At 40.6% G+C, this 23,659-nt stretch overlaps 1 protein-coding gene across 7 annotated transcripts in view; it reads left to right on the top strand.

Annotated features, from left to right (window-relative positions):
* Positions 1–20,562: 20,562 nt before the first annotated feature.
* The window catches only part of LOC149323640 (amyloid-beta A4 precursor protein-binding family A member 1-like), a 120,199-nt gene continuing 117,102 nt past the window's right edge, over positions 20,563–23,659 (top strand). For 3 of the 7 annotated variants that reach the window (XM_089490478.1, XM_089490435.1, XM_089490501.1), the window contains exon 1: positions 20,564–20,721. The gene's annotated coding sequence lies outside the window, so the exon portion shown is untranslated. Of the gene's footprint in view, positions 20,722–22,481; positions 22,502–23,659 lie in introns of those variants that run through there. The other 4 variants (XM_089490486.1, XM_089490476.1, XM_089490495.1 and 1 more) reach the window with 3 other exon arrangements.

Below are 23,659 nucleotides of genomic sequence, written 5' to 3'. Positions count from 1 at the left end.
TTTCTCTACACCAACAACAATTCTGTTAAAATTAAAATACCTTTGATATTAAACATAAGATGTGGAGAAGGAGGACCCAGTATTTTGAAGCATGCTTTAAATGCACCTGTTGATGTAAAACAAATCCAGAGTGCATTGTTGGACATTACAATTTTTTGTCTATTATTGTGCTTAAAGTGTAATGCCCTAAATAGTTCTCTCCCTCAAGAATGTGGAAGTGGTCTTTTGTTGATAATACTGATTACTTCCTAAAATTGAGATGGTTTCAGGTGAGTCTGTTTTAATGAACCTCAAGTTAGGGGGTTTGGAGGGCGAGAACTTTATCAACTTAGCCAGTCGGCTTTCCTAAATAGTTTCCAGTACTTTTCCAAGATAGAAAGCTTTCCAGTGTTTTCCATACTGCCATTTCCACAAACCAAGCACTGTACTTTTGTTAGATGAAGGAAATGGGCATATGTGTTCTATTGATGCTTTCAGTATACATCAAGGTCACGGGTGGAAGTTCTGTCTCTTCCCTGTGACTCCTAGTTTGTAATGCTACTTTACTCAGGGCATAGATTCTCTCTAGTGCATTAGATTCCTTTTTAAAAGTGCTCTACAATCTATGATGTGTAAATATTTAAATGCATAGCAGGTAGTCTCTTTAACCATCTAATTCTGTAATTGGTTAATGTTTTTTTTTTTAAAAACACACACACACAACTTTTTCTGCTTCACTTGCATTTGTTCTTAATTGCCTTCGGGTCAACCTCAACCCATGGCGACCATATGTATAAGAGACCTCCAAGTCAGTCTATTCTCAACCGCCTTACTCAGCTTCTGCAGACTCATAGCCATGGCTTCTCTGATTGAGCCTATCCAGCTGCAATGTGGACTTCCTCTTTTCTTATTGCCCTCCACTTTACCAAGCAGTATAGTCTTTTCTAGTGAGTCCTTTCTTCTCATGATATGGCCAAAATACAACAACCTCAATTTAGTTATCTTTGCTTTGAGGAAGAGTTTGGGCCTGACCTCTCGAACCCATTCATTGCTTTTCTTAGCAATCCACAGTATTCTCAGAACTCTTCTCCAGCACCACATCTCAAATGAGTTGATTTTTTCCTATCAGTTTTTTTCACTGTCCCACTTTCACAACCATACATAGAAATGGGAAATATGATGGCGCATAGTCAAGCCTACCTTTTATTTAAAGATATATCTTCATACATCAGGATCTCGTCTAGTTCTTTCATATCTGTCCTTCCATATCTTCTAATTTCTTGACTGCAGTCTTCATTCTGATCAATGTTTGATTCAAGGTAGGAGAACACTTTGACTATTTCTATTTCTTCATTGTCTACATTGAATTTGTGTAGTTCCTTTATGGTCATTAATTTTGTTTTCTTGATGTTCAGCTGTAAACCTATCTTTGCATTTTCTGCCTTGACCTTCTTCAATAATCTTTTCATATTTTTGTGGGGTTTTCGGGCTATGTGGCCATGTTCTAAAAGAGTTTATTCCTGACGTTTCGCCAGCATCTGTTCCTATCTCTGATATTTTTTGTAAGTATTATGGTGTCATCTGTTTATCTTAGATTCTTAACGTCCCTCCTTCCAGTTTTCATGCCTCCTTCCTCTGAGCCCAATCCTGCTTTTTTATTATGTTCTCAGCATACCAATTAAATAGGATAGGGTGATAGAATGTATCCTTGCCTGACCCTCTTTCCAATTCGTAACCATTCCGTTTCTCCATATTCTGACCTGACTGCAGCCTCCTGTCTTGGGTTCTTGTTTTTTTGCATATCTTCAACTTATTTCGTATCTTAAATCAAAATAGCTGTGGGCTTCATATTTTTGGTTAAGTATTTACCACTTTGTACTGTGTTCATGAAAGAGGAATTTGAAATTATGTTGTATTTAAGAGCACAAATTAATAATTTCTACTGCTCCTCTAGTTGACTAATAATGAGGCGAAACAGACCACCCCTTTGCACTGCCTTTTGAGTGGCTTGGGAGTGTGGTGTTTACATGCTGCATGCTCCCAAGCCGCCTGGAAGTCTCCCAGCCATTTGCACAGGGGCAGCTTCATGACGCTCCAGCAGCGCGGTGTTTACATGCTCCACATCGCTAGAGTGTCATGAAGCCAGCTTCCTTTTCCAGCAGGCTTCAGGGTGGATGGGGGCCGGGGCGTGTGGTTGCTGTGGCCCCAATCCAGTTTCAGAAGTCCGCTAGTCTATTTCACCCCTATGACACCTAAACCACAACAGCTTTCCAGGTAGCAAAATCACATATACATTGATTTGAGGCAGGGAAAGATGCATTTTTTTTTCTTCTAAAGGAAACTATTTGTGATTCATGCAATCATTGCTATTTGGAACATATTTATTTACATGGGTATGGTCCACCAAAGTTTTTATATATACAGCACAATGATAGGTATGTTTGTTCCAAAATAATCTAGATTGAGATCAGTGGGCTTACTCCCAAGCAAGTGTGCATAGGGTTGTAGTTTAGGTCCTATTCATTTCAGGCATATAATTGGCTTGCTTTCTGACAATAGGACTTTTAACTGAGAAATCAGATTGTAGCCTACAACTTCTTTTAGTCTGATTCACAGATCTGGTGATGATATTGTGCTGTCATAAGAGGTGTTTAAAACGGGCTACACAAATACCAAAATGCACTTGCTGAATTAGAGGTATACATATTTAAATATGGGCAAAGGCCCTGTATATACTTGGATGGATATGTGCTTTGATATAACCAGGAACAGAATGCAAATTACTTGAGTGACGTCAACACACCTTTCTTCAAAGCATTTTCATACATTTTATTCCAGCTTCTATTGTCATGCTTTCTTTGTGGGGGAACCCTTGGTTCCTGTCCTTAGTGCATTACAGAGTAATATTTCCCAGTGAATTGTTCACTACTTACATCTGCTAATTTTTGCAGAGTAGTGTAGTGGTTTCGGTGTTGGACTAGGACTCTGGAGACCAGGGTTTGAATTCTTACTCGGCCATGGAAACCCACTGGCTGGCCTTGGGCAAGTCACACTCTCAGACTCAGAGGAAGGCAAGGTCAATCATCCTCTGAACAAACGTTTCCAAGAAAACCCTGTGATAGGTTCACCTTAGGGTCACCATACAGTGGAAATGACTTGAAGGCATAAAACAACAAATATATTGGATGCAGTACATCTGCAGTACACATCTGTTGCAGAACCTCATCAATTTTAATTCAAAAGGTTCTCATTTGCAGGGTAGTCGTGGAATAAAACAAGCATTTGGTTAACTATGGCAAGCTGCATACCTTTGCATTTCCTCTCTTTCATGCATGTAAGATCAAACACTTTTGCTTCTGATTTTTGTTTTATTCAAAATCAGAAGTAAGATGTTAGTCCTAATGCACATGGTAGAGGAGAAGATAAATGTGCAAGTATATAGCTTGCTACAGCTAAATTGGGCCCACGGCTTAAACAAAGCACATTTTGCCAGGGTGCCTAATATTGATAATTATGATACTGACTTATTCCACTAATCATAGTTTAAACACACCACATTTCCCTGATCACCTTTTTCTGGAAATTAAAAGTATGTGTGTGTCTACCCAGGGTTACCATGACCTGACCATCCTATTGGACAACTATAGTTTCTTATTACATCTGGATCAGGTCTTTGTCAGCGTAAGTGCTCACATTCTGTTACAGCCATCTTAATAGTTTATTCTTCACACACACAAAATGGTGACCACATACACTCTTGTGTTCTTATTTATTATACAATTGTATCATATGTACAACATCAAAAATTAGAGAAAATCTCAATAGCTAAATTGTCATAGTTCCACATTTCAGCAAGGAATTTGTAGCATTGGAATGTATTGAGAAAAAACAGTGACAAATACCAAAAAAGGTACTGGAGAGCATTAATATGAAGAATTGCAATTTAGTCCATACCTTAAAATAGTTTGATTTTTGCCACTAAATAGATTAACAAACTATCCTTTTATAGTGCTGCTATTCCACTTTTACTGCTCTGGCTGCCTCCTGTTGCATTCTGAGGTTTGTAGTTCAGTGAGGCCTAAGAGCTCTCTGGCTGACTATTCTAATGCCCCCCCCCCCAACTGCAAATCTCAGAATGCAACAGGAAGCAGCCAGAGCGGTAAAAGTGGAATCGCAGTACTATAAGAGCGTAGTCCGGTAATCTCCTAAATTAATGATAAATAAGCAATTTATAGGCTTTCTACTATAGTGAAACTCAAAAGATATGTCAATGCAGCTCAAATGTTTAAATGAGGTCAAGTATATATAATTTGTAAATAGCAGCTCTAAAATTCTAGCAGCCTATTTGGGAAAGTATAGATGGACCTTGGAAGTCTCTTTGTAATTAATTGTTCACAACAGGTAAGCTCTTCCATTCTCATTAGGGCTGTGCACATGAACATCTAGAATACTTTTATGTTATCTTTTGAAAAAATGTTTGTGCTAATAGGGTGAAGGACAAATAGAGTACAAATCAATTGTTTGCCCCTTTCCTTTAGTTGTAGTCTACAGGCTTCATATATTCATCTGGGGTATCATCAGGGAGAGTATCAGTAAGGAAAAATAAAGAGACAATAAATTTTATTGATGAATAATGTAGTGGCAGCCAGAGTAATGATGTGAACTGGGATTCTCTGAAGTCTAGTTATCTGTCATAAGGTTTTCTGGGTAGAGTTAGTCCAAGGGTCCTGTTAGTCTGTTTTGGAGGCTCTCAACCCCCAGTTTTGCCCTCATCTGTTCCCTGGGACGTGAAAGGTAATTTTGTCATATTTTGACACACTTCAGCTGTTTAAGCCACAAATATTTGTTTCTAATAGGAAGGGACCCAAAAGTTGATATCTAGGTAATTTCTTTTTGGGGAAAAGGCCTCTCTCATGGGGCTAAAATGGCCCCAGAGAAGGCCAAAAAGTGATGAAATTGCCCTCACATTCTTGAGGAGGCATTCCGGGGGTATATAAATTTGGGGACCAGCCTTAGAGGCCAAATTGACTCCTTAACCCCTAAAAGATGTGCACTTGTGTCTTAGCTTGATTGTTGTCTTACCCTAAAATATCTTAACAGGGTGGTTGAGATACCAAACCATCATTCTGATTGATAAAATATTTTAGCATGAATGTAAGTTTCCATCCAAAAGGCAAGCAAGTGGAAGGACATGAAAAAATGCTAATGACAATTAGTACTTATGGTTGGGACCAAGAAACATGACACTTCCCCCCCCCCCCCCAAATAATTGCACTACAATGGTGATTGGGAAGTTGGAATTGTCTACCAAGAGTAGAACCTGCCATTTTTGGAAAATACTTATCACACCATGATAGGAAATGTGTTATAGGATGCACAATTGCAGTTTCTGTTACTGACAGATAAATCCTACTCTGCATGGTGAAGTTATGGCAATGTAGAAAGAAAGCACTTGATCATATGCCTTTTCTTTTTTGGCTATGGAATATCTTGTTTGGAATAGTTTTCTTTCTTTCTTTTTCTTAAAATTGTACTATTCACTACAGTCCGTCTTGCATATCCACGGGGATCTGTTCCAGAACCACCATCCCCACACATGTGCAGATAAAGAAAAACACGGGATCTAAAATTCTATTGATTTCAGTGCCAGGCATGACATGGTGGGTGTTCATTGAAAGCAACGGACCTCGAGTCTTATCGATTTCAATGGTAGGCACAACATGGTTGGTGTTCATTGAAAAGAACAGGGCTTGCTGTCCACAAATGGTTAAATCTGCAGGTGGCAAGCCTGCGGATATTGAGGGCCTGCTGTACTTTAAAAAATGTCCTGGGATTTTGAATGCACATAGGGTTTAGGCTTAAAAATATATGTATACCATTTAAATTCAATTTTATGATCCTGACCCCCATTCCAACTGGTGGCTATTTGCTTGGAGAAAATAATGGGTGAATATGTAAAATTGCTTTGCAGGAGGAGCTGTTTTTGATGCAAAAAACCCTGTAGGGTTGCCATTGATATATTAAATGCAGTGATGTGGGGGTGGATAGTGCAGTGCTTACCTAAAACCTGTTTTTATGCTACAGTATTGCTCAGCACAAACTGCTCACATGGATACATAGCTAAATACATAGTCTGCTTTTGTGATCTTTTCTACAGATGTTGAATTGCTTTGATTTTGCCATTTTCAAAAACCAAGGTACATATTTTGGTGCAATAAAAATGAATACTTCCACATCCCTCTTCCTGGTTTATACTGCTGCTATGATTTAGGTTTAATGTAGCTACATAAAGTACTTATGTACTACATAGGAATGCATATTCTCCTCCAGTCATTCTCAGTTTATCCTAGACCCTTGGCATCTGTAGATCAATCATTCTGATGCTGAGCCTTCTGATTTTATTAGATTCTCTTCTGTGTGTGTCTGGAAAGCAGTGGAAACTTCATCCTGCTTAAAATGTTGGCATAGGTTGTCGTCATGACAGAATTGGACAGTAGACACCAAACAGTTTCCTAGTACTGCCCACAAAATTATAGTTTGATTCTTTCTCAAACATTTTGTACTCATAATGAATTCTTTCTTACCTAATATCAGTAATATAAAGTTATATTACAGACTGGTTCTGGAGTTCTGTCCATCCCTATGCAGATGTCTTCCAGATTTAACAGGTAAAATTGCAGTGATGACTGTAACAATGAACAACAAAATGAATTTTCCACTTATTTATCAGTACATTTGGGTATGTGTGTGTGTTTATATATAATGTTCTAGTGACAGAATATACTAAGCACAGTGATAAGTTATTGTTATTTATGTATAAAATGGAAAATAGTGTACCTTTTTGGCTACATGTTGGCAGTTTTTAAATAAAATTTCTTCTCCTAAAATGACAGTCTTCCATGTGACTGTATCTTGAATTCAAGTTCATTTTCCTCTTTGTAACCTGACAGGATTGTACTGATGTTTAGAGATTTTCAACTACTGTTTGTGTTAATTGAAAATCAAATCATCTGACCAGCTCACAGCTTGCACTTTAAAGAAGGAAACTCTGACCACTTTCACAGATCTGGACTATATTCAGCCAAGTAGGAATTAGTTCGAAAGTGTATCTCAGAAACTGACAGTACTAGGTGATAATACCATTGTTCTTTGCATTACAGAGTATAGGATTGCATTTAGTATCTTATGCTAGTCCTCTGAATGACAGCTGTCAGTGGGTGACTAGTGAAACTATAGTACCAGGAGGCTTCAGTGTTGAAGGCTTCATATGCTTCTGATTGACAGTTGTCATATAGGCAGGGACTTGGGGATTTTTCCCAGCACTCTGCTGGAAATAATTATTGCTCTTGGATCCAGTCCTTTTCCATTTCATATGTCACTCAGAAGCATGACATATAATTTTTGTGGCAGAATCAATGTAATTGGTAAGATACCAAAAGGAGGGACTTGATAGCAAGCAATTTTTAAGAAATGTTTTTTCATAGAAACCAGTATAATATTGGAAGCAGTAACATTACTTCTTAGCTTTGGAAAATGTTCATATTGTGGACACAATATATAACAACACACATATGATATATTAGAACACATTAATGTGTAAGACAGTTCCTAAATAAAGGCAAAACAAAACCTAACTATCCTTGTGTGCGGTCCACAAAGTGCTACTGTGATGACAGATTTCTTACTGCAAATGCTTTTCTCACACACTTTCACCATGACAGGGGAAAGATTTAATACTTCAAGAAAGTTGGTGTTGCCCCCTTGTGCACCCCCCTCACATATATGTGACTCTTCTACATGAAAATATCTCTCTTGTAATGGTGTAGATACACATCCCAATTACCATATACCATCAAAAATAATCATGAGGGCAAATGAAAGTGACATTGAGAGGGCTTTGCAAGGGCACATCCAAGAAGGCTTTGCTTCTGGTGATGACCAAACTCATTTTTTAAGTTGGAGAACTCAAAGTGGTGCCTATGAGGAATTCAATTTACAAACAGGTGTATATAGGATAAGTGGTTCCTGTTAACATATAGGTAGCGGAAATGGCTGGGTGGAATTTTGAGCAACAACAAAAAGAGGATGGAGGAGAGGCTAAACCACCATCTTCTCTCACTGCTTCTTCCAGTCTGTTTAAGCTTTATTATATGTGAAGGACAGTTTGCCCATCAGCTTGCCAGAATTAATGAAGACACAGAATAATCTAACTTGGGGTATTTCCACCCTGCAAAGTTGTAGCAAACTAATACTTTAGCTGTCATAATTCCCATCCTATGGTAGCCTGAAATTTGTAATGTTGGAGGGATTTAATATTCTCCACTAGGTAGCTCTAGTGTTATGTTTCAAGCACATGAACTAGAGGTCTCTAGAACCCTACGATCCCTTACCCAATTAAAATAATAAAACAGGATTCTGTAGTATGGTTGCAAGGCAAATAAAGTGGATTCAAACTGCTGTGGTTTTACAATGGTCCAAAACAAACTGCAGAAATCATGTTTGAGACCACTTTAACTGCTCTGGCTCAATGCTAGGTAATTGTGAGAACTGTAGTTTTGTGAGACACTTAGCTTTCTCTGTCAGAGAGATCTGGTGCCACAATAAACTACAATTCCCCGGATTCCCTAGCACTGAGTCAGGGCAGTTAAAGCAATCTCAAACTGGATGATTTCTGCAGTATGTGTTGGATCAATGTGGATAGCTCTCTGGGCAGGATGAAGCGTAAACAAACAACACTTTTTTAAAAATCAGTGGTCTAAACACCATACAATTCCCACTAGCTGATGTGCACATAAAAGAAGATTTAGAATCGCATCTAAAAGAGGATACAAATAATAAAATAATCAGTATTCCCAAATCAAACTGCAGAGTTAAGTTTTCAGTGGCTGAACTCTACAGTGATGTATAGTTACTGAAGGCTATCATAACCTATACATGACTGCTGGGTAGCACCATGAATGAATCATAGAGTCATAGAGTTGGAAGAGACCACAAGGGCCATCCAGTTCAACCTCCTGCCATGCAGGAAATCTTAATCAAAGCATATCAGACAGATGGCCATCCAGTCTCTGTTTAAAGACTTCTAAGGAAGGAGACTCCACCACACTCTGGAGGTGTGTTCCACTGTCAAACAGCCCTTACTGTCAGGAAGTTCCTCCTAATGTTGAGGTGGAATCTCTTTTCCTGCAGTTTGCATCCATTCTTCTGCATTCTAGTCTCTGGAGCAGCAGAAAACAAGCTTGCTCCCTCCTCAATATGACATCCCTTCAAGTATTGAAACAAGGCTATCATATCACCCCTTAACATTCTCTTCTCCAGGACATGGTTTCCAGACCCTTCACCATTTTAGTCACCCTCCTTTGGACACACTCCAATTTCTCAATGTCCTTTTCGAATTGTGGTGCCCAGAACTGGACCCAATATTCCAGGTGGGGCCTGACCAAAGCAGAATAGAGTGGCACTATTACTTCTCTTGAGCTAGACACTATACTTCTATTGATGCAGCCTAAAATTGCATTGGCCCCTTTAGCTGTCACATCACACTGTTGACTCATGTTCAACTTGTGGTCTACTTGGACTCCTAGATCACTTTCACATGTAGTCTTGTTCAGCCAGGTGTCTCCCATCTTATATCTGTGCATTTCATTTTACCACCCTAAGTGCAGTACCTTACATTTCTCCGTCTTGAAATTAATTTTGTTAGTTTTGTCCCAGCTTTACAGCGTTCCAGTGACATGTCAGAATCTTGTCAAGTGTGCATATGATCTTTGTGAGATGGTGCATTGTTCGGAAAGGTCTTTAGCTTGGGAAAATTGCAGAACTTGTTTTTTGTAAGCAGTTGGATGCATTTTGTTCAAAACAATAAAACATGGCATTTTAATCTTATTTATTTTTACACACCCTTTTGAGACAAGCTGTTTCAGAAGATTTAGAACATGCAATTGAAAGCAAAATACAACTGAATATAATTATTGAACTGCTACTAAAAAAAATCAAAACTAGCTTCTAAATCTTTGCCTAGACTTACTCATTTTTGCAAGTGGGGTAGCTGTTGAAAGAAAAAAATGTATCTGTGTTTGAGAAGCACTTAAAGAATATTTTACTGCTTATTAATCAACTTTTTCAGGAACTGAAAACTCTTGACAGGTCTCAAGAAGAACAGATTTCTTGGTTCCAGCTCACTTCCTTGGGGTCCTTTATAAGCCATCCTTTCAATTTAGCAGTGCTTGACTTGAATGAACACAAAAATTAAATGCCCAAGGCCAAACTCATTTATCTGAAGCCATACTGCAGCTCTGATTAGTTACTCCAATAGAAGCTGAGGCAGTATGGTGTAGTAGTTTGAGCACTGGACTACTGGAGACTAGGTTGTGAATACCTGATCAGCAATGGAAACCTACTGGGGAACCTTGGGCAAGTCACACAGTCAGCCTCAGGGGAAGGCAAGGGCAACCCCCCTCTTAACAACTCTTGTTAAAAAAAACAACTGTCATAGGGTTGCCTTAAGGTCGCTGTAAGTCAAACAACCTGAAGGCACGCAACATTTTTATTGTTATTATAAGTGAACAACTATGTACAAAACATGATACAACAATAAACCATATTAAAACAATTCATCTCATTGAATTAAGTTGCAGGGTCTCCCTCTTGGGTTCTGCTCAATGTAAGCAGTCATTTTAAAGTCCAATGCTGTCTTTGTAAATCAAGTCTGACCAAAGGTTCAGAATGGATGGAGGTTGTCTTCTCTTGTTTCTATCTTTATTTACAAAGTCAATGAGTGGGAATCATTTATCCATGAAAAGTCCTGATTTTGGTTATCCTGGTAACTTGCCATTCTGTCAGACAGTTTTTCAAGTAACCACAGGTCCTATAACTTTTCCCACCACATATCCAGAGACACCTCTCCTGTTTTCCAACATCTGGCTATCTCTACATGGGCTGCTGTAGTAAAGAAATCTATGAGATTTTTATGTTTCAAATTTGAGTTTCTGTCTACATATATTGATAACAAAAGCATTTCTGGACATAATTTTACTTCTTGGTTCAAGTACCAATTGCCAAAATGTGTTTATTTTGGGGGCAGTCTAGCCACATGTTTAGAAATGTGCCATTATCGTAGCCACGCCAACATTTGGAGGAAACATTCTGGCTAGCTTCACTGGAGTCAAGTACCACTTGTGTATAATTTTCATGGTGTTTTCTCTAATCAATGCTGATCTGGATTTAAAAGGGGTGGAAGACCAAACTATAGTCCATTTAAAAATGGGAATTTGAAAGATTCAAATCCATTTCCTGGGTTCTGTGCCCCAGATATTTTGGTAAGAGTGATCAATCAAACAGTTGTAGGTTAAGGATGTTAGTCCTTCGGTGCTTTGGAAGGAGGGAACACATCGTGCCTCAAATAAGGTAAGTGATCTAGGTGGTCCTCCTCTTCCTTTAATTTGCAAATACAACAACATTGCTGCTGTGGTTAATTACTGCAGTGGAAACTGAGGCAAAATACTCACCTGGTGGCTGTTCCTATTCTCCTTCATATAAATTTTGTAGGACAAAACTAACACAGTAATAATTATTTATTTAATTTATCTTGCCTTGTATGCTATAAATCTTTGCTTTTTTATTGTTATTGAAAAACGCCCCTGATCCTCACGTTTGCTAAGAGATCTTTGGAACTGCCAGTGGCTTTTTAAAAGCTAAAATAACAGAAGCCAGGAAATATATACAGTGGTACCCCGGGATACGAATGCGCCGCCTTACGAAATTTCCGGGTTACGAAAAAAATCCATTTAAAAACATTGTTCCGGGTTACGAAGGTTATTTCGGGTTACGAAGAAAAATTTGGTGCTTTTCGGCGCGATTTCACACGGAATCGCGGCTTTCGCTATTAGCGCCTATGGGCTTTTCGGCTAGCGAAAGTTTCCGGGTTACGAAAGCGGCGGCGGAACAAATTAATTTCGTAACCCGGGGTACCACTGTATCTGTATAGAGCACTTTCCCTATGAGAAACAGAGTGGGAAAAGAAGGTTTCTTTAAAAAATAATAATGAAAAGAATGGTCTGGAAGGGAATGGAGAAAAATAACTTCTGCTGTTTTGTGCATAGCTCCAGAACTTGACAGTGATACATGAAATCAGTTGGCAGTAGTTCTGAGAAATGACAAAATGTCACTTCACAATTATGCATGAATTAATTTATGTAATTCATTCACATAAGATTTTATGGTAATTAATTTCTATAGCATTAACAGAAAGATAAATTGGAGGTTATTTGATCATTTAAAAAATAACATTGAGAGACGTGGAAAGGCAGCATGGCAGTGAGTGTTGGGCTATGATTTTGGAAGCTGTGTGCCTTCAAGTCATTCCTAAGTTTAAGTAACCATAAGGCAAACCTATCACAGGGTTTTGTTGGCAGAATTTATTGAAAGAGGATTTGTCCTTGCCTTCATCTGAGACTGAGAGAGTGTGACTTGCCCATTGGGTTTGGTGGGTTTTCATGGGAGTGGGTTTTCATGGCTGAGCAGAGATTCAGACCCTGGTCTGTCAGTGTCCTTGTCCAACACTCAAACTGTTACACCATCCTGGCTCTCAGTTCTGGAAGACAAAGGTTCAAATCCCTGGTGAGCCATGAAAACCCACTGGGTAACTGGGCAAGTCATACTCTTTTAGCCTAAGAGGACAAGGATGACAAAGCTCCTCTGAATAAGTCTTGCCAAAAAAGCCTTGTGAAAGAGTAATCACAAGTTAACTGTCAGCTTAAAGGCATATAACAGCAACTATCAATTTTATCGATGTCTTAAGTGTGTTCAATATTTACACACTAGGGACAAGTACAGGAGATGGTCAACATCTGCTTGTGAGACATTCAGCCAGTTGCTATATTAGAAGCAAAGTGGTGAGTTAGATGTACCTTGGCTACACTGATGGAGTGGTAAATTTTGAAGTTTAGGAGTTTACTTTGATAGCTCCTATAGCTATATCCTCCTCAAAATAGATCTTCTAGTTTTCTATCATTTATGCACAAAAGATCAAACGTGGTTTCAAAACTCCCATTATAACACAGACATCTAAAACAACTAATTGAAGTTTCTCAGGTGAGTCTCAGTCATACACCCGGCCCTGTCATTGGGGAGGAGGGTTGGATCCACACTGCAGAAATAATGCAGTTTGACATCAATTTAACAGAGCTCCACTCTGATGCTTCAACAAACTACAATCCCCAGAATTCCATATCACTGAGCCATGGCAGTTAAAGTGATGTCAAACTGGATAATTTCTGCAATGCAGCTCCAGCCTAAGTGTTGTTGGATTCAGTGGTATTTGCCGCCAATCGACTGAGTCTGTAAAACACACTGTTTTAACATAGATCTTCAGCCAGGTGCAAAGCAACTTTTAGTTTCTAATTGAGTGGTTTATATACTGCTCTTGCAGGGCAGAATGCAGAAGCCCCCTGACCACTTGAAACAGCTCCACTGGATGACACTGTGCGGCTGCAGCGGAGGTAGTGAAGGATGTTTGCTGCTGACGCTGCAATGGCATAGATTTTCAAATGAATTCTAGCCCGTGTTCAGTCAAATTCACTCTGAGTTTTCTGCCATCATTACTATATTATTATTATTAACCTTTATTTATAAAGCGCTGTAAATTTACACAGCGCTGTACATACAATCCTTTTAATTAGACGGTTCCCTGCCCTCAGGCTTACAATCTAAAAAGACATGACATAGTTTCCATCCCACTCATTTCATCATCAGCTCCCAGGTAAACCAGGATGCTTGCTTGGTTCCACTGTGGGAGGGGAAGCTTAGGAGCAATTGTGTCCACAGCCCTGTCCATTTCTCTATTCCTGGGGTGGACCATCTTAATCACCCCCACCCCGGCATTCCAGTGAGTCTAAACCTCACTACGTAGTGATCTGTCCATGACAACAGAACTACAGAGTCCTCCATTTCCAGATCATCAACATCTTTTCCTGCACAGACAACTAGTTCTAGAGTGTGTCCAGCAGCATAGGTGGCACCAGATACTACTTGGGACAGACCCATGGTTGTCATGGCAGACATGAAGTCCTGAGTTGCTCCCGATAAAGCAGTCTGCATGTGGATGTTGAGATCCCCCAGCACAACCAGTCGTGGAGACTCCAACACCACTGCCAAGAAAGGAGACTGTTGAGCAGCATGGGGGACCTACACCAACAGAATCCCTATTCTGTCCCAGCCACTCACCTTTAAATAGACACTCATCCAGTAGTCACTGGGACAGGACACCTAGTGAGGGATATGGAGACCAAATAGACCACTGCCACTCCACCTCCTAGGCCTCACCTGCTGCTGTACAGAGAACTCTCGTGGACAAAGCTGGGAGAGATTAGAGAAATAATTTTGAAGAACACACCTGCATCATTAACTAAAGTGTGTATATCTGTATCCAGCTTCTGCTTGTTTCCCACACTGACTTCCACAGTATTAACTTGTCACAAATAAAGACTACAGTTTCAAAGCCTTGTTATCATTCCATTCACTTGCCATAACTAGAAAGATCCATTTGATTACCTAGCATTGGAAAAGTTGTTGCTTCTGATCTGAAAAAACAAAAACCCAGAGCTGCATTCTGCTGACAGTCTACCACTGTGACTATTACATTGTTATTTACAGTGTAATGTGTCCCTTTAGGTGGAAAAGAATGTAATGAAAAAAAAATTACTTGCTGCTTTGGAAAGTATCAGTGTAACAGTTCATTGCCCTGGAAACTTTATGCATTAATGTATCTGAAGTATTTTTGCATTTTAAAAGTAACTTTTGCCCAAGCACAGGCAGCAGCCCATTTTAACTTGCATTCCACTACGACCCCCCCCCCCAAGTTTGTAAATTTTTGTTATATTATAGCCTTGATCACACTAATACTTCAGTTTAACAACCCCTGATCACATTTTAATTTTATACCATTGTTACCAAAAAGCTTAAAGTGAAGAAGAACCAAGAATATATGGTTTGGAATGCTCCATATTTCTAACATTCAAACTTTAAATGTTTGTCTGACATTCAAACATCGCCAAATCAAAAACCTCTGTTTCTTCTGTTCACTTGAGAAAACGACTATTTTTAACTTTACAAAATAAAAAAAGTGGATGTGAACTAGTATGGTGTATCCAGATAATTGAAATGAACAGAATATTGTAACAGGAATGTTTTTTTCTATATACACAAGGTGGGAACAGTACAGAGGTCAGACACACCTACCTAAGTAAACCGCATAGTTTCACATTTGCTTTGTTCACGTGAAGATGTGCTTTCCAGCTTTTGCCTCTGTCAAAAAAAAATTTCAGGATACTAACATTGTTTTTCTGCCATTTAATTATATTTTTATTCACTGTCCCTAGAAAGTCAGGACTCCTTACCTTACTGATAAGTCGAAAAGGGTAAAAACTATACTTTACATTATCTTTCTTCAAGTAATCATATAGTTCAGTAAGTTCCATAAAACTTGTGGAAGAGCTGTCCATAACTAACAGAGGTTTTTGCCCAGGCTACGAATCCCTAGTGTCTAGATGAAATTAATTAAAAGAGGAAGAGAACTTTTATTTGAACAGACAAGCAAATAAATATTTTTAAAAGCTGTTTTAGTTGTTAGTTTTGTCATAGTATTTTGCAGATTAAAAAACAACAACACTGAACTCTGATAACCACAATAAATAGTGTTATTTATGCTTTGAAAACATTTTTCAGCATTCTTAAAATAGCTAATTTTTGTCAAGCAAATATTGAAAACAGTATTACTGGGGGAAAACTGGTTCTCTCTTTAAAAATTCACAAATCAATTTTAGACTCTAAATATCTTACTTTTTCTTGTAAAAGAATGTAACCTGATACTATTTAAAGGGACTGGAAAAATACTTCTGAAACTTAAAAGTTCTTATGACAGAAGTAAAAAACGTATTGAGTTTACTAACATAATAATGCATAATATTACATTACATCATAAGGGGGTTTTGTTATTAATTTTTTTGTCTAGATATCAGTGTATTATTATTATTATTGGGTTCAGAAATAATGAATGGTGTCCCACTAGGAACTTTCCTCAATCATTTTCTTGCACAGTAAGTATTTCACAAGGCACTATAAAAACTAGAGATTAAAGCTTGATGACATTTGAAAGCCGGATTCCAGATTTTCAAATGATATAAGCACTAGTTTCTTTCTCTGGCAATTCTTGAGCTTTCTGACCTTAAAACCCCATTTATGTTCTCTCCTGCTTTCTCTCTTGTAGAGGTATTGTGGCTCTGTTCTAAGACATGAACACATTCATGGAAATAACACACAGGGCAGTTATGGACCTTAAGCCAGAGCAGTTCATTTCTCAGAGGCTTGCTTCAGCTGGGTACTGTGATTAAAACACTTAATATTATCCACAAAAGGCCTTTTAAATTTGATGTTATTGGGTTTTATAATAAACAAGGAGTTTGAGTAATTGTTCAATGTGCATATATTTGTAGAAAGATGTATTTCTAAATCACAATCCAAGACATTACCAAGACAACCTCTGCCCCAAAATAAGATTTTAATATTTTACCATTATCATTGATTAAAAAAGGAAAGCTGTATTGGCTAAGAATGAAATGTTTTTCTTGCTTTGGAAAAAATATATATTATTGCACAAGTCGCATTGATTTCAATGGTGACTTTTTTGGTCACGTTTTATTTCTGGAGCAGATTTTTCTCCGCTAAGGCTATAATTGACATTATTTTAGTGAAATGTACTGTAGTGAAATATGTGTTTTTACAGGTTGAACTCCAGTTTGTATACTTGGAATGGTATATATTTCACAGGTTGTCCACACGGGCCAAAAGCCCAGGGTTCTTCTTGGCCTTGCATCATCAAATTCAGATGACGCAGGCCAAAAGCCCAGGGGCAGGATTGGGCTTGATCCTGCCAGACCAGACCAGATCCAAAGCAGCTTCCAAAACTTTAAAACAAGATTAAATTAAAATCTTATTTTACAAAAGTTAAAAAATAATTTCAAAACAATATATTGAAAACATTATTAAAAGACTTTTTTGTGGGTTTTTCAGGCTATGCGGCCATGTTCTACAAGAGTTTATTCCTGATGTTTTGCCAGCATCTGTGGCTGGCATCTTCAGAGAATGCATTCTTTGAAGATGCCAGCCACAGATGCTGGCAAAACATCAGGAATAAACTCTTGTAGAACATGGCCGCATAGCCTGAAAAAACCACAAAAAATATGGATGCCAGCCATGAAAGCCTTCGACTTCACATTATTAAAAGACTTCAAACCACATTTAAAACTACCGCTTCACACATGCTACTGCTATACTGTATAACTTGCATTTCAAAGGTCTGTCCAAATAAAATGCTCTTCACCTGCCAGAGAAAAGAGAGCTGGAAAGAGGCCAACTGTGGGAGGTTGTTCCACAACATTGGACTGAAGACCACAGTATGAATCCCTGCTCAGCCATGGAAACCCAGTAGGTGACCCTGGCCAAGTCACACTCTCTCTGCCTCGGGGGAAGCCAAAGGCAAACCCCTTCTGAATAAATCTTGCTACAAAAACCCCATGATAGGTTTACTTTAGAGTTGCCATAAATTGGAAATGACTTGAAAGCTCACAGCAAAAACATATTTGGCCTGCTTTGGTTCCACAAGTTCTGCATGCATGTGCTCTCTGAACTTCCCATCACTAGATCACCACTAAGCTTGGTGATTTGATATGCAACATTTGGCAGGGGGGAAATTTTCTAACACGTCTGTCTTTCTTTGGGACATGGGCAGGTACAATTATTCCCAAAAGTGCTCCCTCAGGAAATAATATAGGAACGCTGGAAGCTACCTTGCAGTTAGACCACTGGCACATCACCATCGTTATTGTCCACCACAGTGTTCAGGAACCTGTAGCCCTCCAGATGCTTTGACCTGCATTTCACAGAATCTCCACTGCTGATAAGGGACTATAATAATAGCATTGCAAAAATATGATGGCCACCTGTGACTTTCTAACTATTAGTGCCTAAGGTTTCAGGCAGGTTTATTTGAGAAATCCTTTCTGGACATTTTAGCCATTTGGGAGATTTCTCAACCATCTTTCGAGGTGCCAGTAATTGAACATGGGACCAGGCAAACCTCATTCTCTACCTCTGGAACACATGGTTCTTTCCACATGTGTATGTGCACACACATGCATACACTGTAGCTTATTCAGATGAAGGGGTACTCTGCATATTTTCACACTGTCTCTTATTTTTACTTCAAACGGGCTCTATGTATTTGCACTGCAGAATTAATGCAGTTTGACATCGCTTTCACTCAATACTATGGAATTTTGCGAACTGTAGTTCTGGGAGACATCCAGCCTTCTCTATAAGAGAACTCTGGTGCTACAACAAACTTCAGATCCCATGATTCCATGGCATGGAGCCAGGACAGTTAAAGCAGTGACAAACTGCATTACAGTGGGCCCTTGGTATCTGCTGGGGTTTAGTTCCAGGACCTGCCTCCCAATGGATACCAAAATCCATGGCTGTTCAAGTCCCATTATATAAAATGGCGTAGTCAAATGGTGTCCGTTCTATAAAATGGCAAAATCAAGGTTTGCTTTTGAAAATTTATATTTTTAAAAAAATATTTTCAAGCCGTGGATTATTGAATCCATGGATTAAAGAATCAGTGGATAAGGAGGGCCAAGTGTATTTCTGTAGTGCAGAGGCTGCTGTGGAAAGAGTTGAGATGGCACTTGGGACAAAGGTCTGCAGGGCTCCCCCACCAAGCAAAGCCAACTAGCTTGCCCCTTTTTCAAGGCCTTCTGGTGGCAGTAGCATCTCACCTGCCCCCTGCCCTGCCCTGGCCAACACCCATTCAGATGCCCACCCACCGCTGCCGGCAGCTGGGCAAGTGAGGCAGAGGGAGGAGGGGACTGATGGGCCATGCTCTACCCCTACTTTTCTGGTGCCTTGGCTACCTTGCCCAAACAAGCCACAGCACTGGAGAAGTTGGAAGGGGCAGGAGGAGTGACCTGAGCAGGCAGTGGTGTTCCTGGTGTTGGTGTCACCTGGTTCAGGTGCTGGGGATGGTGGTGGCAGCCTGCCCTGTCTCCCCCTCGCCTGCTCACAAAGACCAGTCATGATGAGCCAGCCCAGGAACCAGGGAAGGCAGAAGGCACAGACAGGCACATATGCAATAAACATTTCTCCTTGATGCCTCACCTTGCTCAGGTGAGCTAGCAAAGACACTTGGGAAAGTGGGAGAGGAGGGCACTGGTAGCAGCAGGACCAAACACCCCCACAGTGGGAAGAGGGGCCAACTGTTAGTCACCTTTCCTCTCAGGTATCACCCAGTGTGGCCCACACCCCCAGTGAAGCCATTAGAACCTCTGAGGTGTCACCCAGTATTGTCCACACACATCAGTGATGCCACTGGGACCAGGCATCACCCTTCCTCTGAAGTGTCACCCAGTGTGATCCACACAACCCCAGTGATGCCACTGGGACCAGGTACCACCCCTCCTATGAGGTGTCACCCAATGTGGCCTGCACCCCCCAGTGATACCATTGGGACCAGGTATCACCCCAATTCTCAGGTGTCAGCCTGGTCCACACCCCCTAGTGACGCCATAGGGACCAGGCATCATCCCTCCTCTGAGGTGTCACCCAGTGTGGTCCACACACACCAGTGATGCCACTGGGACCAGGCATCACCCCAACTCTGAGGTGTCACCCAGTGTGGTCTGCACTCCCCGCACCAAAGCCATGATGGTGGGCTTCCACAGCCTGTGGGCTGAGAGAGGAAGACAGCGGCGCTTCTATAGACGCTTTAGGCTGCTAGAGTGATGGAGTTGCCAGAGTGAAAACTGGACAGGGCTCCTGTGCTTTTAATAGTTGTGCAAAAGTGATTATTATCCTAGGTTTAATTAGTAGCTTGCTATATTTTATTTCTCGTATGTTAATATGTATTATGTATTACGTTTACTTTCCCCCCTGTATAATGTACGCCACAGGCAGATTTATGTTTTTAATTGATAAAATTAATTTTATTTGATACAATTGTTGACACTCCGAGGCGGAAGTGGGTCAGAGTCTAAATCCGTTGTATGTACAGCGCTGTGTAAATTGACAGCGCTTTAGACATAAACCTTAATAATAATAATAATAATAATAATCATCATCATCATCATAGATGGGAATTGCAGTAGGTGTTGCTTGTCAGGTAACAAGCAATACATACTGAAATACTCTCTCTCCTTTTGGACAGGAGTCTCTCTCCTCCTCTTCCTCCCATGTAGGGCAACCTAACCAAGGACAAAATCACCCCAAAATGTGGGGCATTCAAGACACAAATCTCCTTCATGCTTTTCAATCATGCTCAAAATGGAGGACGTTTCTAATATCCTCCAGGAAAGGAGAGAGGTTGAAGTGGAAGAAGGAAGGTTCTGGAAAAGGAGGTCTCCTCCTTGGCGTCCCACCGCCGCCATTTCCTGGCCCTCCATAAGGAGGAGGAGGAGGAACGGCTCAGGCTGGGCCGGGAAAGCGTCGCCCCCACGCCGGAGTGACGCCGGGAGAGGGAGAGGCGGGCCTGGGCGGAGCTGGAGGCGGAGGACGGCGACAAGGAGGAGGGGGAAGATGGTGGAGACAGCGGCAGAAGGGAGAGCGCCTTCGCAGGCTGCTGCTGCTTCTTCCTCCTCCTCGTCTTCTTCGTCCATCATCCGCCTCAGGGCCGCTTCTTCTCCCCGCCCAAAGGTAACCCTGAGGGGGCTCTTCTTCGCCCTCCTCCTGGGGAATAAGAGGGAGGGAGGGAGGGAGGGAGGAAGGGGGAATAAGCCACTCTGAGGCGCCCAGAAGGAGGGCCTGCTGCAGAAGGGAAGGGAAGGAAGGGGGCGTCAGGGGTGCCACTCTGAGGGGAGAGGCTATCCATGAACCCCAATTCTTAGGGTTTCTGTCCTCTTTTAGGGGATGCCTGGGGGGCTGGGAAGGGGTGAGGGGGCAGCAGGGGCCCCCCTCACCCTTTCCCAGCCCCCCAGGCATCCCCTAAAAGAGGGCAGAAACCCCACCCCAAATTTACCCTCTTTACCCCTCCCCAAGACCAGGAATGACGTGTGTGTTTATCCTAAAGGATTAATGCTATGAAACCCATTAGATTAGCCCTCTGTGTGTGTGTGTGTGTGTTTTGGTGGGTGGGCAATGTCAGGGGCACACCTGGCACATTTTGAGAGGAAAGAGGAAGAGAAGGAGGAGGAGGAGGAGGAATTAAGTCACTTCTTTCCTTTTGTCTGAAGGGGGCGCTGGTGCTTTCTTTTCATCCCACCCACCCACCCCATTCCTGCACCCACATCTCCTAGGATTAAGGAGTACCTTTCCTCAGCTTCTGGCAGGTTGTTGTTGCTGCTGCTGCTGTCGTGGCCATCCTCACCAGCTTCATCATCATCATCATCATCATCATCTCACCACTCTTGCTGTCATCATCTTAAGTCGTCGTCGTTATTATTGTTGTTTGTTGTGTTTATACTCAGCTCTTTAGAAATGCCCTCAGAGTGGCTTTCGAAATGTCAGCCTTCGTCGTCATGCTACTGCTCTTGCTGTCATCATCCTCGCAATCTTCATCATCATCATCATCATCATCCTACTCTTGCTGTCATCATCCTAGTCATCTTCATCATTATCCTACTGCTCTTTCTGTCATTATCCTGGTCATCTTCTTCATCTTACTGTTCTTGCTATCATCATCCTAGTCATCTTCTACATTATCCTGGTCATCTTCATCTTCTTCATCATCCTACTATTCTTGCTGTCATCATCTTAGTCATCTTCATTTTCATCCTACTACTCTTGCTGTCATCATCCTAGTCATCATCATCAGCTTCTTCATCATCTTACTCCTCCTATTACTGTTGTTTCTTAGCTTGGGAAGAGAGGACCTGCTGCTGTTGACACATATCAGTTTCAGGGGAGAGAGGCACTTTGGCTTGCCTTGTCTCTTAGAGCCACATCTGTACTCATCCTGATGCAGCCCATTGCTGTTTTGATCACTCTCTACCTTGATTGTATATTTTTAACATCTTTTTATACCTATGGCTATGATTTGGGTATTTGCCATTCCAGTTACTGTTGGGAAGAAGGAATTGGGCACTTTTGCTACAGATTCAACACCTTTCCCATATTGCTATAAATTCAACATTTTGAGTCTGATTCAACACCTTCCCATCTTTTCTTGCCAGCCTTATTGAGCAGACTGCAGGTAGCATTCTTTATGAGGCGAAATTCAATATTTTTGAAGGGCTCCTCATAGAGTGTGTTAGCTCACAAACAACAGTACGTATTACAAAGAATAAAAAGTGGTGCTTACTTTCCTGATCTTGTGATGAACTGACTTCATATATAGTACAAATTTCTAATTTGAAAGAATGCTGCTGATTCTGTCCTGGAAGTGTGCCTCAAGGTATGGCTGTGCACATCCATCACTACACATCTAGACAGTCCTTTGTTTATGTATTTCAGAGACTTGGCTAACATCAGCTGAACGGTATCTGAGTCACAATACCTTATGTTCTACTGCACTGCTGTCAAAATGGGAAATATTTTTCAGTGTTTGCTGCCTGCGTTTGACATATTCCAGAAGCTTATATAGAACATTGTCATATTTATTAGAGACAGAAAAATAGAAAAAAAAGTCTTGTATATTTTGCTATGTAGATGTCTTAACAATGACAAATAGGAAAATTTCACCTTTGTCTTAATTCTGAAAGTCATCATGTCTCATGTATACATCTGGGTGGCTTCATTTTCTCCGTTTTGATAGCGGGACAGATTTGTACAGCGAGCTCTTCCCTCTGTTTCCAGACATAACGAGACTGAAACCCTGTACACACTTGCAAGGGGCTAAAAACCATCGAGCAAAGAAGATCATGCTTCTGAGTAAGCATGCACAGAATTTGGCTGCACAGATGCATTCCTGTGCACAGCCACTTGGAAGAAAGCATCAGTGAAAACAGCGGGGCTTCTTTCTGCGTGTCTGTGCATAGGTTTGGCTTGCACATGTAAGAAAGTCCAGCTAAATCCAAGGGAGTTATTTCCAGTTGTTGTGACTGACCTCATTTGAGGTCACAGTCAATCTTTTAAACCAATGCTTCTCAGGCTATTTGATGTAGGGGGCTGGCGATCATTCCCTCATCTCCACCCCATTGTGTCAGGGAGCAGTGGTAAATGTGCACCCGTTGGGTGCAGTTGTTTCTTTCTTTCCTGGAAACTTTCCAGGGGCCAGTAACCAATGGCTTGGGGACCAACACCAGTTCCTGGACCACTACTTTGAGTAACACTCTTTTAAATTATGCTGTTCAAGATTTGGTTATCTTTTAATATCAAGGCGCATTTTTATATTCTTTATTCTAAATGAATATTCTTGGGTCTTTGGCGATCACTGTTTTACTTAGTAGGATTCCAACAATGAATCCCATGTAGAGATATTTACTGCTTCATTTTGTTCATCTGTTTTCTATGTATGCCTCTATACTACTTAGAATTAAAAGACATAACCTTGTTTTTCTGGAAAATCAATACACAAAGGGATCTGGTAGCATGAGCTTTTATAGACTTGAGCCTACTTCCTATGCATCTGAGGAAATAGGCTCAAGTCGAAGAAAGCTCATACTATCAGCTTCTTTCTTTCAGTTAGTCTCAAAGG

The sequence above is a fragment of the Sceloporus occidentalis genome, unplaced genomic scaffold (genome assembly GCF_023333645.1).
Source record: "Sceloporus occidentalis isolate IW3139 unplaced genomic scaffold, rSceOcc1.0.p SCAF_1, whole genome shotgun sequence".
NCBI classification, from domain to species: domain Eukaryota; kingdom Metazoa; phylum Chordata; class Lepidosauria; order Squamata; family Phrynosomatidae; genus Sceloporus; species Sceloporus occidentalis.
This window is presented reverse-complemented; position numbering and strand designations above follow the sequence as displayed.